This window comes from Phaenicophaeus curvirostris, chromosome 8 (assembly GCF_032191515.1).
Source record: "Phaenicophaeus curvirostris isolate KB17595 chromosome 8, BPBGC_Pcur_1.0, whole genome shotgun sequence".
In the NCBI taxonomy this organism is placed as follows: Eukaryota; Metazoa; Chordata; class Aves; order Cuculiformes; family Cuculidae; genus Phaenicophaeus; species Phaenicophaeus curvirostris.
In genome coordinates this window covers 34,145,434-34,160,849 of record NC_091399.1, presented here as the reverse complement: position 1 = coordinate 34,160,849, position 15,416 = coordinate 34,145,434, and the positions used below count along the sequence as shown (strand labels likewise).

General features: G+C 43.1%; 1 protein-coding gene across 1 annotated transcript in view; it reads right to left on the bottom strand.

The window, feature by feature from the left end:
- Positions 1-7,769: 7,769 nt before the first annotated feature.
- Positions 7,770-15,416, bottom strand: part of BSND (barttin CLCNK type accessory subunit beta) — a 288,658-nt gene continuing 281,011 nt past the window's right edge. Inside the window, exon 5 of the transcript XR_011337808.1 lies at positions 7,770-7,784. The gene's annotated coding sequence lies outside the window, so the exon portion shown is untranslated. The remainder of the gene's footprint in view (positions 7,785-15,416) is intronic.

Below are 15,416 nucleotides of genomic sequence, written 5' to 3'. Positions count from 1 at the left end.
CTACACAACCAGCCCAGAGCAGGATCTGTCCCATTTTAACGATCAACTTGTGCGACAAAGCCTGCTGAATTCAAAAGCCAATCAAACTGTTCAGCCTTTGCCGGGCTTGCTTTCTAAGCCCCAGCTCTTTTTCATTACGCTGGTGTAAATTAAGGATGAGTCTATTGAAGGAGATGAAATTATAGGAGAAAAGAACTGAGCCGAAATAAACCCAAACAAAAAAAACATTGCACAGAGTTCACCAGGCAACACTACAGTTCTCCGTTTCTTCTGCAAAGAACTGGATCATCTTGAAAACAACTGCATAGGGCCAAGCATTTTCCCCCTCCTCTCCTTTTCCATACCAAAGAGCAACTATGCAAACAACTGCATAAAGTTCAGCAAAAGGTGGGTTTTTTTCCTCCTCCTCTGAATAATCTCCCCTTATGCTCTACAGCAATGAATACTAACAGGGTGATTCTGGTGTGTTTTCAGAGGAAGTGCCAAATATTTATTGTTAAATCTTGAAGTTTTGCAAATTGTTTGCCTTTGTGACTCTGCAGTCTGGGGGGAAACACCCTAATTGGTGTATCTTTGATTGACTTTTGTTGAAATTCAAAATGTCTTTATCTCAGCCATACAGTCAGATTTCTGTAGTTTTGGCCACAGAGCCTCCCTACAGTTTCAACAACTTGATATCCAGAATGAATAAATCTTATGTGTACAAGCTTCTACAACTCCCTTGTCTTATTCCCCCAGGGAAAAATATCATCTGTCCTATTGTTGACTGCTTGGATTTACCCTCACCATATCCCTCCCATCAACATGTGATTAATCACTCTACTCCAGCAGGCACCTCTCAGGAACTCAAAACCTTTTACAAGCCTTAATTAAGCCTTGCAACATCCCTGTAAAATAGGTTGAGGCTGGGGTTAAATGATTGGCCTGAGGTGACAGAGCAAATCAGAAGCAGGGATAGAAATAAGAAAGAAAGCTGCTGCTTCTGAAGCACGTGTACAGCTCCCAAGATCGATGCAAGATACCAAAGCCTTTATTTCCTTTTGGAGATAGAGTGCTGCAGCCACAGAAGCCGTGGCAGCCATACAAGTGAGGCTTCCCGGCTCTCCCCTACAGCACCAATTCACCTTGATCCCTTCAGCCTGGGCATCCCAGGTAAGCCTAACCTCTCCTCTCACCCACAGTCCATGTTTGCCGTTCCCTAACCTACTACTTGTACAAGCTTTAACCACCTGTAAACTGGCACCTGAGCCCTGCCCCAGTGCTGATTATCTTTCAGAAGCCACCTCTCCCCATTTGACACTCCAATTGAAGTCAGACCCCCGACACTTGGCACATCATCAATTCTAGAGACTGAGCCAGGTGTGAAGATGCTGGGATCCAGGCAACTCTCTTGTGACTCAGCAGCTTCTGGGGGGGGGAGTGGGGAATGACATCAAGGAAAGTGAATCCAGTGAGGCAAAGAGGGGGAAAAAAAATGCATAACCTTTTTTCATGGCCTTCTGTCAGCTTGTGAATCTTTTTGTGGGATCACTTATTTACTAGATTCAGGAATTAGAGTCTTATGCAGGTGGTGGTGAGGGATGACCACCACCCTCCTTCTCTCCACCAAGTGATGAAACACAATGTGGGTTTCTGGGATTGTTTGGGTTTTTTTCTTCCCAAGAAAAATCTTTGCTTTGTTTTTTTCTTAATTTGCCCTAGATTTTCATGGCAGACTCCAACACCAGAAACAAAACAAAGCAGCAACCCAAAATCGGTGTTCTCTCGGCTGGTTCAGTGGTTTCCTCAATGACCCAGAAGAGAAAACAGACTGGCAGGGGTAGGGAGAGCTCCCTGTAGTACCCACCAAAGCAGTCTCTGTTGGGAAGACGAACACCCACAGCTCTTGGAAAACATCCCGTTTCTTTGGGGAATAGGTTTCCCCTATTCTTCTCTCTGCTGCTTATGCAGCTCCTTCACTGTATTCCTAAAGGTTGTCCAAGGAGACATTATTCCTAGAAAGTTCCCCTCCTACACCCAGGGCTTCACATCTCTTCTCACAGCCTTTGCTCAGCTTGGCATAATATTGAATAAATAAAACATAACCAATTGCATTAGGTAATGATGGTCTGAGACCCTCATGCAAGCTCTGCCACTCAGAGGGTGGCTCCACTGGACAAAAATTCAGCTGTGGTCAGCAGCTTGTGGGAAGAAGTGAAAGCATCAGCCCTGTACAGCATTACTGAAAGATTTAATGAAACATGAGAATAAGCAAAGCCCGCAGACCCTCACTTTTGTTTAGCATCTCTCTTATCTGTTTTCTTGGGAGCCAGCTCAGATCTTTGGCATGTATCTAGGCTGAGGGACAACCCAGGAACATCCTGACAAAGAGATTAATTATTCATGCAGAAAATATTATGCACTGCTGTGACCCCCTGAGCACAAAAGGATCCTTCCAACCTGGTGGCCCCATCTACCACATGTCCCTGCAGCACACCAGCCACAAAAGGCTGGTAGAGATGTTAGCCCCATGTGGCATCCCTGGGGACACTCTTGCATGCCTGTCCATGCAGGCTACTCCCAGGAACAGCTTGTCTCCAAGTTTTCTCTGCTCTCACCATGGTATAAACATCTGCACAAGTAGCATACCACAGCACTCAGGCATCTTTGCCTCGAGAGGTCCCCTGGGAGCTGCCTCAAAAATACTCCTCCTGCTTCTTGACTTCTGCTTCACAGTTGGATCAGCCACCTCATCACACGCATGTTGTGCGCAATCAGAACACGAATCCCGGTGACTCAGACCATCCCTGTGCGATTCTCTCAGTCTGGAAGCAGTTAATACACAAGGTGCCAGGAAATGCTGCTAAAAATATACTGCATGGTTCCTGCATAGAACACATCATGCCTTACACATAGCTTTTACAATGTAGTTCTTCAGATCAGCGCTTAAGAGTACATGGTATTTTTTTTTCCTGCACCTATTTCAACATCCCAAACAGAGCCACTAGCAATGAGTGGGTTGCTCGTCCACCCTCTTGCAAGGCCAGCATTCCCAGCTCTCTCAGTCCTTCTGGCAGCTTTTGCAACGTTTGGCTATTTTGAAGCCCCAAGATAAATTTCCAGGCCTGTGTTTACAGCAAAAGACTTGAAAACACAGATCCTAAATCCTGGAAGACAAATAGATACAACTCTAATTGCAATGTTATTCCAATTCCAACAATTTTAATTAAGTACTTGGGTTCTCGATGGAATTGTGCTTTTGTTCTGGTCTTTCGGAACCACTTCCAGAAATACAAACAGTCTCAGCAGCTGGAAATAAAAATGGGAAATAAAAAAAATGTGCAGAAAATGGAACCAAATTGCTGAAAGCTCAGCATTTTTCCTGCCATAGTTCCCTGTCTGGCTTGGCTGCTCCAAACTCACCTCTCTATGCTGCAGCACCCTAGTGCTGAGATTTTGGGAAGAGAGACTGTTCCTGTTTCAGATACCCAAATATGGAGGTCAGAAAGTTCATCCTGCATGGATCTGATTCCTGCAGTGCAGCCGCAGGCTGCTAGGACCCCCACAACTTCCATTGCCCTAAGCCAGCCTCGGTACTGTTGCTGCTATCAACCGAGTAAAAGAACACTCACCCCACAAATGCAGCCGTGAAACAGTCAATCCCAATTAGCTCAAAAGAGTAGATATCCTTTATATTTTGGCAGTTCTCATTTTAAAGGAAAAAATATGTTTTGTGTTCTTGGAGTCAGTATGAACAATAAAATAGGATGCCAATTTTCTGGTCTAAATTAGGTGAAAGACCAGACTTACTATCATATGTGTGTGTTTGTTCTGTTACATGTTTATTTTACTCCTCTGTATATTTACCACCAAAATCACAGGCTGCTGAGAGTATGCCGCAGTGTGGCAGAGAAACACGACTGCCTGTTTCATTTACCAAGGTTAGAAATTGAACCTGGCACTCAGAAAACACGAGTTGCTATCAATTGCAAAAGAAGATATTGCCAAAAAGATAAACTTAATAAAGTCAGTCATTGTCAGCATATCAAGTGAAAACCTTTCCAGGGTGTATGAACAAGGCTTTTAAACTTTCGCACTGGTCAAAATGTTTTCACATCCAATTTCAGCGTGCACTGAAAAACATCCAAAACCTGGGCTTCAAAGAGGCTAAAATTCGAAAGGATTAATGAGTGGTAAAATGCTATGGGAAACGAAATGAGGCTAGCAGATCTATGGGACATTGTCCATTGTAAGCCCAGAGCCAAGGTGCAGGCAGCATTGCTCCCCATCAAAAAGGAGGGAAAAGAAAATGCAAGTAAAATAAGCACGCTTTCAGCTCCACTCCACACGCTGTTCCCATCTGCTGAGATCAACTACAGGAGCCCAGCCAGTGGAAAGCAATGTCATGTTACCACCTCTCTACAGGGCAGGTCTCAGACTCTGTGGGCACTGGCTGGCATGCAGCGTGCCTAGTGACAGAGCACAAACCAATCTCTGTGATCCACCTGGCAACGCTCCAGTACCCGTGCTTTGCTATGCATGCAAGTGAGCTTTCCATAATCTTGTTTTCATCACTCATTTTCTTCAGATGTCACTAATTTTCAGGACAGACAAGAGGATGCCAGATTCACAGTCAGCATAGACGTCGGCACGCAACGGAGAAACTATTCCTGCAGCGGAGCAGAAGATAAAAGTCAACCCAGCCAAAACGTGCCTGATTAATTGGCAAAAAGCAGCCAGAGGCAGCTCTACTTGCAGCACAAAGCTTCCCATCCCAATTTCCTCCATGCCCTGTCCTCTGGTCATCAGTGGAGGCACGCAGTTATGGGGAAAGCTCACTGACATCCATCTTTGGCTCACTTAAATAGGAGAGCACCTTGGACATTAGATCTCTGACACCCCATTACCTCCTTCCAGTTGTTTTCACAACACTAGAGGGAGACAGGATTCAAATAAGGTTTTGCAGTCAGAAACCAGTATTTATCGATGATAGAAAACATCCAAAATGCTCGCAGAGCTCAACGCATCCAGGAGAAAATAGGTGCCACCTCTGAGCACAGCCAGCCGCAGCTGAGTAGATCCTTTGCAAAAGGGGATTCAAGAGTTTTTTGGGTATTTCACTCAAGAAACACACATAAAACAGATAAAAATTGAGCACAGGCTTACATTTAAGTACTTACTTAAGAGCTTTCTGGCACAAGAGCTCAACTGAGGATTAAGAGCCACACACCATATTACTTTTAATTGAGCTACTGTCTTCCCCTATGTTTTTCCCTGGGGAGATCAGTGGCTGGCTTACGAGTTCAAGTAACAACATCACTTAAAAGAGTATTTGAACAATTGCGGTTGGCAGTTCTCTGAATAATATGAATGTTATAGAGTGTCGGAAAATGTCGTATCATCGATTTTCTGGTTTCCTGCTCTCATTGCTTTTGATCTCCACTAAAAAGATTTATTGAATGGCTTTCATTTTTACATTAACCTAGTCCAAATTACACTGACTGAGAGCTGGAATTTTACTTTTTCTTCTTTTTAAACATACAAAGAGAGATTTTTAAAGCTGAGGCTTTTGATTCCTTTCAGTTTTTCTTATTTGAAGAAAAAGACTGTTTTGGTTGGTTTATGAGATGGCGTCTGTTTTGCTGACAGACATGCCTGATAGATTGCCTGTTCATTTTCTATTTTTGGAGCCATTGCCATATTATCTGCATTTGAAAAACAGTTTGCCTTGATTAAAATTTACATAAAATATATGGAAATATCAGCTTTGCTCATAGTCAAACCCTATTGAGCGTCTTTTCCTCATTGTGGTGAAATGCAATGCAGAAAAAAGTGATCCCTTCCCCTTCAGCAATGCTCACATTCAGTCATTAGAGCTCACAAATGAGGAATAATTCCTCCCCACGAGACATACAATGCCTTGAAAGAGGAATAAGGATATTCTTTGTACTGTCTGGCTAGCCTTTCAGCTCTGCCTAGGGATCATGGTCCAGGAATTTGTTGTTGTTTAACAAGCCTATTTTCACTAACCTGTGACACACAAGTTTTGGATGAGTTCAAAAGAGAAATAAAGCTGAGAACTTTAGGGGCCAACAGCTCTATGCAAGACAGTGGTCTCACTTCAGTTTAAATGATACCATTTACTATCCTCTGAGGTCCTAAAATCCCATTTTATTCTCTGTTTAAAGAAAGGGAGAAAAATGAACCTTTCAATTAAACAACATTCAGCTCCCATTTTTCTCCATTGATCATCTTTCAGATTATGATTTTTATTGCAGGTAAGAAATCAATAACACTTAATGGCAAGCTCACACAAGAAATAACCTTGAGTGGAGATTAACAGACCAGTTTTGTCTTAAAGGGATGTTTTGTTAGCAACTTTACTCATCCCAGGAGAGGGAAAGATACCTGGGGCAGGCAACCTTACCTGCTGACCCATCGGTAGCCAAGCACTTCCCTCCATGTCCATTTCCCACTGGAGAGAGATGCCTCATGCAATGCATCGAGAGTTTCAGTGACCCATCTTAAAGAACCCATTTCCCTGCACAGCTTTTTGCTGTTAGACAGCCCAAACATGTTAATTCAATGAGCCAAGTTCATCACTGCAATGTCCATCTGTGACAGTACTCATGAGCTTGACTCTGCTGATGCTTCTTGAAATAGCCTCCACCCCCAGAATACCCCTGTACACACAACAGCACCATTTCCTGAGTGTGAATTGCAGGGACGAGGTCAGCAGGGAAATCTGTGGCAGCTCATGAATGAATATCAGACTTGAGGATGGTCCAATTTACTATAAATATGGCTAAACAGGGCAAAGCGTCCCTCCTTTCCCTCTGTGCATTCTTGTTTTCTCTTCTGCTGTGTCAGCTGAATCTTCCAATTCAGTTTCCTGAAAACACTTCCTGATTTCACACCATAAACATCCTCCACTTTTATTTGATCAACGCTTCCTACGCTGCAAGGCCTTCCACCCAGTTCCTCCAGAGTGGCTTCTATGTTTCCCCTACCTTTGATATCTCAACAATAATGAAAAACAACCTTTCCTGTGCTTGGTACTGGCATGCTTTTTGGCATTTTTTTCCCTCTCCCTCCCACTAAGCAGTGAGTGCAGGCCATTTCATGTCTGGGTTAGCCAATAGTCTGCTTTGCAAAAGGTAGCAGTGGAGATGCAAGGATTCACTGCTTCCAGAACAAGGGCAGGAGGAGCATCACACTCAGAGTGAGTTGACATAGCGCTGGCAGTTGCTCCTGCACTGTGAGTATCCCTCGAGACCTACGTCAGTGGAGGCACATGAGGAATGGGACTGCCCCCTGCCAGAAGACAGAAGGTCACAGCCACCCTAGTCTACACAAGGAGTGCTCCCTCCAAGCTGCATGTCACTGTCCTCAGATCACCTCCTCCTCCTCGAATGGGGAATTCCCAGAGCTCAAGCCAAGGCCAGCTGAGGAGAGATATGGGGTTTTTGTGTTGACCTCAGCAGCCCTGGACAAAGCTTCCTAGAAGAAGAGTTTCCTGAACAGCCAGTGCTGATGAACAAGGGAGATGCTTCCTCAGGAGACATGCTGCTCTCAGCCAGGTAAGGCACAGTCTTTGTGCTGTCTTTTCCTCCTCTAGAGAGCTTTAGCTACTGGTAAAGACCAACTATGACTTATCATGTTATAACCCTTTTTCAACTTTTTATTTTGCCACACAGTAACACAGGAACTCCCCGGAACTCCAACCATGTAGGACACTTATTGGAGCCATCAGCATGCCCAGCCCTAGCAAGCAAGAGAAAGGTCATATACTCTGCTGCAGGCAGCTTGTGACATCCAGGACTCATTTTGGGGGGCTATTGAGCACTGACTGAACCTGAAAGAGCAGTGTTCAACCACGCTGGAAGTCAGCCTAATGTCAGGACTTAGGTGGTACATAAAGGTCTAGTAGGTGACTCAGCATTTGGTTGCCTGAGTTTTGGTGGCCTGGTAGTAGGATCAGCAGCACCCAGAAAGGACCTGATTTTTGGAAGTGGCATCACATCAGAAGGCTGATGTGCTCCAAACAATTCAGCTCTGATTTAAGGAGAGGCCATGTAACCTAACCTTCTGCAAAAGTCTTTATAGTGGCATTTGGCCAGTGTGCTTCAGCAGCAGCTTTGGGAAGATGTTCTGACACATGAGAAAGTGAAAGAATTTGCCAGGAAAAAGAGGTTGAAGAGCAGAAACATGTATTTATGGACATCCTGACAATGGGCCATCTTAATTCACTGTGATTGTATCAGAGCCACCAATGGACAAATGCCCTGCTTCTGATGTAAAAATAAGAAAGCGAGGATTAGTTTGAGGACTATTATATTTTGTTTCAGCCACATTTTATTAGTATCAGATGCAGCAAGGGATATACTGCCCTACCTCTGAGTAGCCAAAGATAACATACAAAGCTTTGCTAGAAAGGATGACTACAAAAAATGAAGGGGTGATAGGTAGGATGCACAGCACTATGTGTTTAACCAGTAGCAGACACGTACAAAATACCCGTCCCATTACCTGCCACCCATAGCTTCTCCTCTGTATTTTTTCCACCCAGCAATTCTTAAGTGACCTTCATCATTACATATCTTTTGATAGCACATACCATTGTTTCTTTTAACAAAATGTGGGTAGAAGCTGAGAGCATCCTTTGCTTAATAGCCCTTTTTTATTTCAAACCAGGGAGGGAGCAGCTCATATAATGTAATGTAGGAAAACTGGCAAGGGAAGCCTAACTACTTTATTTGCAGCAGCTCTGCATTTATTACATAAAACACACTGTTGAGAAGAGTTTTAAGCCATGAGAGCCTCAGGATGCAGGAAACATACTGGCCATTTCATTTGTGTTTTATCTTGTTTCTTTTTTCTTAAAGGGAAAGGTTAGAAAAAAAATACTTTTTCACAGGGTTCTGTTTGGGCAGGAATTTAATCCACCCTGCATCACTATCAAAAATTGTTTGGTGGACAGAAAAAGAAATAGCAAGGTGGCTGGTTGCATAATTTTAATATTTCTGTAACTTTAGAGCATGATAAAGCAAACCTAATTTGTCTTTTTATTGATACTTATGAGATAACAGTTATGGAGGTATTTTGTGATGCTTTAGGATTCAGGACACCCGACTGCCCAGTGTCCCGTGATATAATTAAGTGTACACTGCTTAAAGCTGCCACGTATGCAAAGACCATTACTTGGAAGACACATAGGTGAGAGACATAGGGTGCAGATGACTCCTCCTTTTTAATGTTTCCTATCTGGAGTTGAGGAAGGCTGAGCTGAAGTAACACAGACTCCAACCTAAGCAAGAGCACCATGCATACCCCAAGCAGCAGGGAAAAAAAAAAGACAACACATACCAATTTTTTGGCCTGCTGTGGTGCTGCAATTTAATTGCCAGCTATCCAGTCACTGTGAGACATGATAAGGATTTAATAGGATTTACGTACTATAATACTTTGTGTATTATAATATCATGTTACAAAGGAGGTTGTGTGCAAGTATAGATAATATCTGTATACTCACAAATATATGTATTTTTCCAGAGAGAGACACACAGAGATATGCAGAAGCAACACGTTAAAGAAAAAAACTGAAGGCAAACATTATGCAGCTGCAAGACTCAAACTCAGAAGCATGACAAGACCACACAACAAAAGGATGGTGCCTGCAAGCAAACCCAGCCACAAAACCAGACCAGTCCAGCTGGACAGGGAGTTCAGGGTGAACGGGAGCACACATTGAATGAACCTTGACCAGCTCACACCAGCTCTATCAATTTTATGCCTAGATCACATGAGCAAGGAACTTTAAGGAGGGGGTCATAGCAGTACATCAAGGAAATTGTGCACATTGAGCAAGTTCTTAGGGCAGGTAACCTGGCCACGTGTGACAGAAGTGGTCCACAGTGTAACAGAGGAGGGACTATTCTCAGCTTCTCAGCACCACACCAGAGATGACAACAATGTGAAGCTCAGCCTCTAAGAGGCTTATACGCAAAACCAACTCTAAGATCTTTTTTCCTCCAATAAATTTTTGCTCATGGCAAGAATCACTGGAGAGTTTAGATATATTTCCCAATACACAGAAAGCAACCATCCAGCCCAATGCCTGTGTAACATCTAGCAAGAACAAAACAAATGAAGGAGAAACTTAAAGCTGAGCTCCTCCAGGAAGGGGCTGCAGGAATCCTTGGGAACAACATGCTCCTATGCATGGCACACTAGGAGAGTTCTGCTAATTAAAAAAGCAGTTAATCTCTCCACATCGAAATGCCGACGACAGGACTCCACCATCAGTATCAGGGCTACATTCAGTACACACCATATCTCAAGTGCTCGTTAAAAACTGCTGGTTATTAACACTCCAAAATAGGCAAGCAAGACTTTTTCAAGGAAACAAATCTGGGAAAAGTCAACAGGTCATGGGTAGAAAAAAAAATAAAAAGCTTTTCTTTTTGGGCCAAAGCTTTCGAGGTGGTTGCATGAACCAACTAAATTCATACCCTGAAAAGCCTCAGAAGTTTCATTTTATTCCCTCCAGGGACAGTCAGATGTATCTTTGGGCAATACTGTTCATCAGAGCTGTAATGGGGTGATGGATGTCCCTGCCCCATGGGTCCTGGGCACTCACCTCAGCCCTGCAGAATAAGAAGGAGGACCACGCTATAATCACAAACCTGGTGAGCAAGAGGAATAGCAACACCAAGAGGCTCAGACTGATGGCAAAGACACCCTTCTCCTCCACATGCCATCTCCATTGCCCTTCTCCAAATCATTCACTGCCCTCTTCACCTGTCATTGAACTACCAGCTCACACAACAACCTCCCAAAACAAAGGAAGACCATTAACAGCAGTAGGAGTGAGTATCCTCTGGCATCATTTGGCACAACATGGGTAGCTCATCCTTGCCTGATGAAACATTACCCTCATATCCTTTCAACACAACCAAGACCACCAGGTTGAGCATACTTGTCCCAGGCTAACTTATTGACCCTCAGCAGATTACTATCTTATTAAACCAACATCCTTTTGTCATCCAGACCCTTGAACACCTCTCCAGAGCACTTGTTAAAGGCCCAGATACCTGAGAGTTTATTCAAGGGAAGAAGAACTCACCTTCTTATGGGAGCTTAGCAGAAAAGGCTGATAATCATCTCATGATCACAAACTACTTTTCCTAAGGACCATTTATGAGGTAACAGTTGGTGTGCAGAAAGCATTTAATTTCTCCAGCAGCTTACTGAAAACGAAACATCGTGAACCCTAAAAAGAAACCATGAATCAAAGGCTGCATTCTTCTCTCCCACAGTGACCCCTTTGTTTGGTCCTACCCAAAAGTTTCATTACGAAAGCCTGATACAGGAGCCTTATTAAATTGTGATTAAATGACGTGTCCACATAGAAGTCTGTTCATTCTACTGTTGATGTGGTCTGGCTTTCTTAGACATTTAAAACATAGAGGCTTATGAAATAACTATAATATCTTTTCCCATGATTGCTAGGGAATGGAGGGTCTTTGCTTTTGCTCTAGTCGTACCTGGCCTCACTCCAGAGGATAACATTTTCATTAAATGTGCATTAGGTACACAATTCACCATGCAGCCATCCTGACGAAGCGCCTGATCCAAGGACTGTTGACCTGGCTCAGAAGCCTTAATGGGCTTTGGTGAACTTTGCTGGCCTCTATAAAAACAGAATCACCCATCACTAGTTACTTTGAGCTCCTTTTACCATGAGTTTGATCAATTTTTTTCCCGTTGCTTCCCACTATTTCTTTGGTTTGAGATTTTTAAAAAGTGACACAAGCTGAATCATGGTCATGATTTGGATGCTTGTTGATTGTTTTATTAGAGCAGCAGGGCCAACATTTGGATAGCTAGGATGCCTAAGAAAGTTAAACTGTAGAAAGTCAAACCAAATGATCTTCATACTATTTCTGATGGAGTAATAGTAGTGAGCCACCACTACTCACAGCAGTGATGCATCTTTCCTTTCAGATGACTCACTTTAAATACTGTCCAGTGATTTATGCACAGAAATATGTCCTAGTGAATACAGAAATGGGTTGGACTCAATGATCCGGTGGGTCTCTTCCAATCTGGTTATTCTATGATTCTATATTCATACATTTTTAGGCCAGAAGAACCTTTGCAAATGTTCAGTCTAGCCCTCTGGAGACTGCAGCCTCACCCAGCAACTTCTGCCTAAAATGCATGGCTTCTGTTTGAGTGAAAACATCCAAATAACACAGTGGAATGCTCTAAAATACTTTCTTCCAATATTTGTCAAAAAGGATGTTGTAAAAACAGAATCCTGTTCTTTCAGAAAGTTTAAGTCAGGGCAGGGATGCCAAGAATTTTTATTTTTTTATATATATTTTTTTAAAGAAACCCACTATCCCTTAGAAAGACACTGTTTCCAGAGCTGTGCACGGGGCTTTGGGGCAAAGCTGAGTGGAAGGTCTCAGTCCACCCCACACGTTCAGCACTGTCACAGGCACCTCCACCATTGTGAATGGCCAGGACCAGCCTGTCTCACCCAGTCACACCCATCTCTCCTGTAGGCCCCTGCAATCAACACAACACTGGAGTAACACAGATGATTAACAAAGCCACTGCTTCACATCATCTGCAACTTCCTCTAGGCAAGAGCAACATTGTGCTCATTCAGCAGACAATAACCAAGCTACTCATAAAAGGTGACAGAGAATGGCCAGAATCTTTATGGCAAAACGGGTTATTTCTGAGAGATGCTGGCAGCCTTCTGGCTGAATCAGCAAGAATTCTCCATGGGACACGTATGACAGGCTGTCCTCCTCACGACCCCAGGACCAGAGGGCTGGATCATAGAGGCGCCATCTCACTAGTCCGGCAAAGGCAACTTAAATCACGCTTTACAAGGTACAAATACATGTAAATATTTGTGTAAGATAATATCAGGGAGTGGCCTAGCAATATTTCAAAGAGCTGAGCTAGAGCAAAAAAGAAAGTATATATAATGCTTGAGAAAAATCAAATTAGGAAATCTAGCAACACGTTTATGTTAGGGTAACATTTGCTCTGGAGTAGGTTTCTGTCAATGGATGTCCTACACATAGAACAGGCAGTGAAAATATGAGGGCAGGGTATGCAAAGAGATTGGTCTGAAAATCAGACCTGACTCTCATGAGGGACTCGCAGTCAAGCCATACTTCAGCCACAGGACATCAAAAGGCTATCAGGAATGGCTGGTGGATCTCTCAGGTTGACACATGCAGGCACAGGCAGCTGACTGCTATGTTGTATTTTATTCAGAGCAAACACACTGTGAGCATCTCTGAGATAATCAGACTATTCATGTGCAGGAGACAAAGTTTGCTACCTGAAGTAGCTGTAGTGCTTTCTGATAAGGATACATTCCAGATTTTCTCCTTTTGTATTAATATCTTTTACTAATTACAGCCCACGGTCCACCACCCAAAACCACCCTGAACTGTAGTTTCAGAGAAGTGTCGTACCGCCCTGCCACTCTCAGCAGCCAAACACTGCTGCTGATCCATGATGCTTCTCAACACAAAACCAGAATCTACTTACAGAGAAGACAGAAAAGCCAATCAAAAAGTCTGCATATTTGATAAGCAAGAAGCAGAGAGTGTCAGTCTCAAATGGTGCGGCCCAGAAGATGACTAGAAACTCTCAACTTTACATAAAGACCCCTACATATTTCCCAGGATGACCACACTGCAGTATCAGATTGCTATAAAAAGATCTACATCATTTCAGAAAGACTTTGTACATCCCAGCTGCATTTTGCATCACAAACCAGATTCTCAGCATCTCTTGATCACTTTATCTAATGCTTTAACCTACAGTAGTCTACATCGCTTCTTCGGCCACAGCCAAATGCATCTTCACACTGGGAGCAAAATCACATGACCCTTTTCTAGCACCTAGCATTCAAATCATACATGGACAGCACAAGGCGGCAGGTAATCACACTGCAATGGCCTGGGCTTTCTAATTGTAGCCCTCAGATTTGAAAGCATTGGGCTACGCAACCTGGGCAAGGAATAAGAGAGTCGAGTAAGCAACCATGGCAGACAATAACAGCCTCGCTTCATTCCACAGCCTCACTTCTTTTCTCCAGATGCTTTGCATTTCCCCTTTCCTCTGCCAGGTGCTTTTAGAACATCAGTACTAGGATCCCAGCCTGCTTTTAAATAAACTACCACAGATCTGTCTCTATGGAAGACATTTCTTGCCAGAAATTTTATGTAATTTGTAAGTATTTTATGATTTTCTGAGTTGTAAAACACATTATTAGGAAATGGTCAACAGAAAAGATCCCTTCTGGTAGCCAAAGTGACCATATAATTGATTTTTATGAACAGCATCTGAAGAAATGAGTCACAACCCATATGGCTATTTTGGAGTCTAGATATACATCACGTTTTAAGCCTGTCAGAAGATTTATCCAAGTTTTCTGCATATAATCAATGGTGACTACACACAGATATGAATCATTATGGTTCCTAAGGCTGAGCACATGTTTGAAGGGTGAAGGATTCACACATTCTTGCTCTATAAATACCCATCCAAAGTTGTCCAGAGCATGAGAAACTCACATGGCAGAAAGTAAAAAGGTATCATAGAACAAACTGCAGACTCATTACAGAATCAAAGGCCACCACCCTTAAATGGGTGTAGATATTATTAACTTAGGATATGGTTCAAACTTCAGTTGAAGTCAGACGGAAAAGCTTTACCTCTAAGGCGGACTGTGTATCCTGTTTCTCCATGACTTTAACCATTTTCTCATAGCTTGGCCCCAGCCAGTGATGAGGTTAGGTTGCAGATTTACTCACTCAACTGTGTTGCTCTGCAAATAACACCCACACAGTTCACATGTGCACAATCTTCCCATGAACATCTGGGCTTTCCAGTGATGCAGAAACATACCTTCCATTGGACCACATTTGCCCAACTACACACCTTCACACATCCTGACTTCCTCCTGGGCAATGTATGCACAGCTTACGCCTTCACTACCTTTTCCCATGCCAGAGGATTCACATTCATTCAGTGTCAACACAAGACCATATCCTGCCTCTTCTTAAAAATGCTGAGAACCCTGTTTGCAATTGCTTTATTACTATCCTCCAACAGTGGTGGGAAATTTGTTTACACTGGTAGCAGATGCAACAGCTACAAAACCCTGAGTTATTCTATCCATGCAAACATGACTGCTGAATTATATTGTCTTTGTATTCCAGCGGCAGGTACTGGCCCACAATGCTTCCTCTGGTAATGACATCCAGCTCCAGAGCACCTATGTATCACAGAGCATGCCAATTTTTAAGGACTCTCAGAGAGGGAAATATCTCCCAGTACAAAACAACCTTCTTGTTACCATGGAAAAACTGGCCAAATTAATATTTTTCAAGCTCATC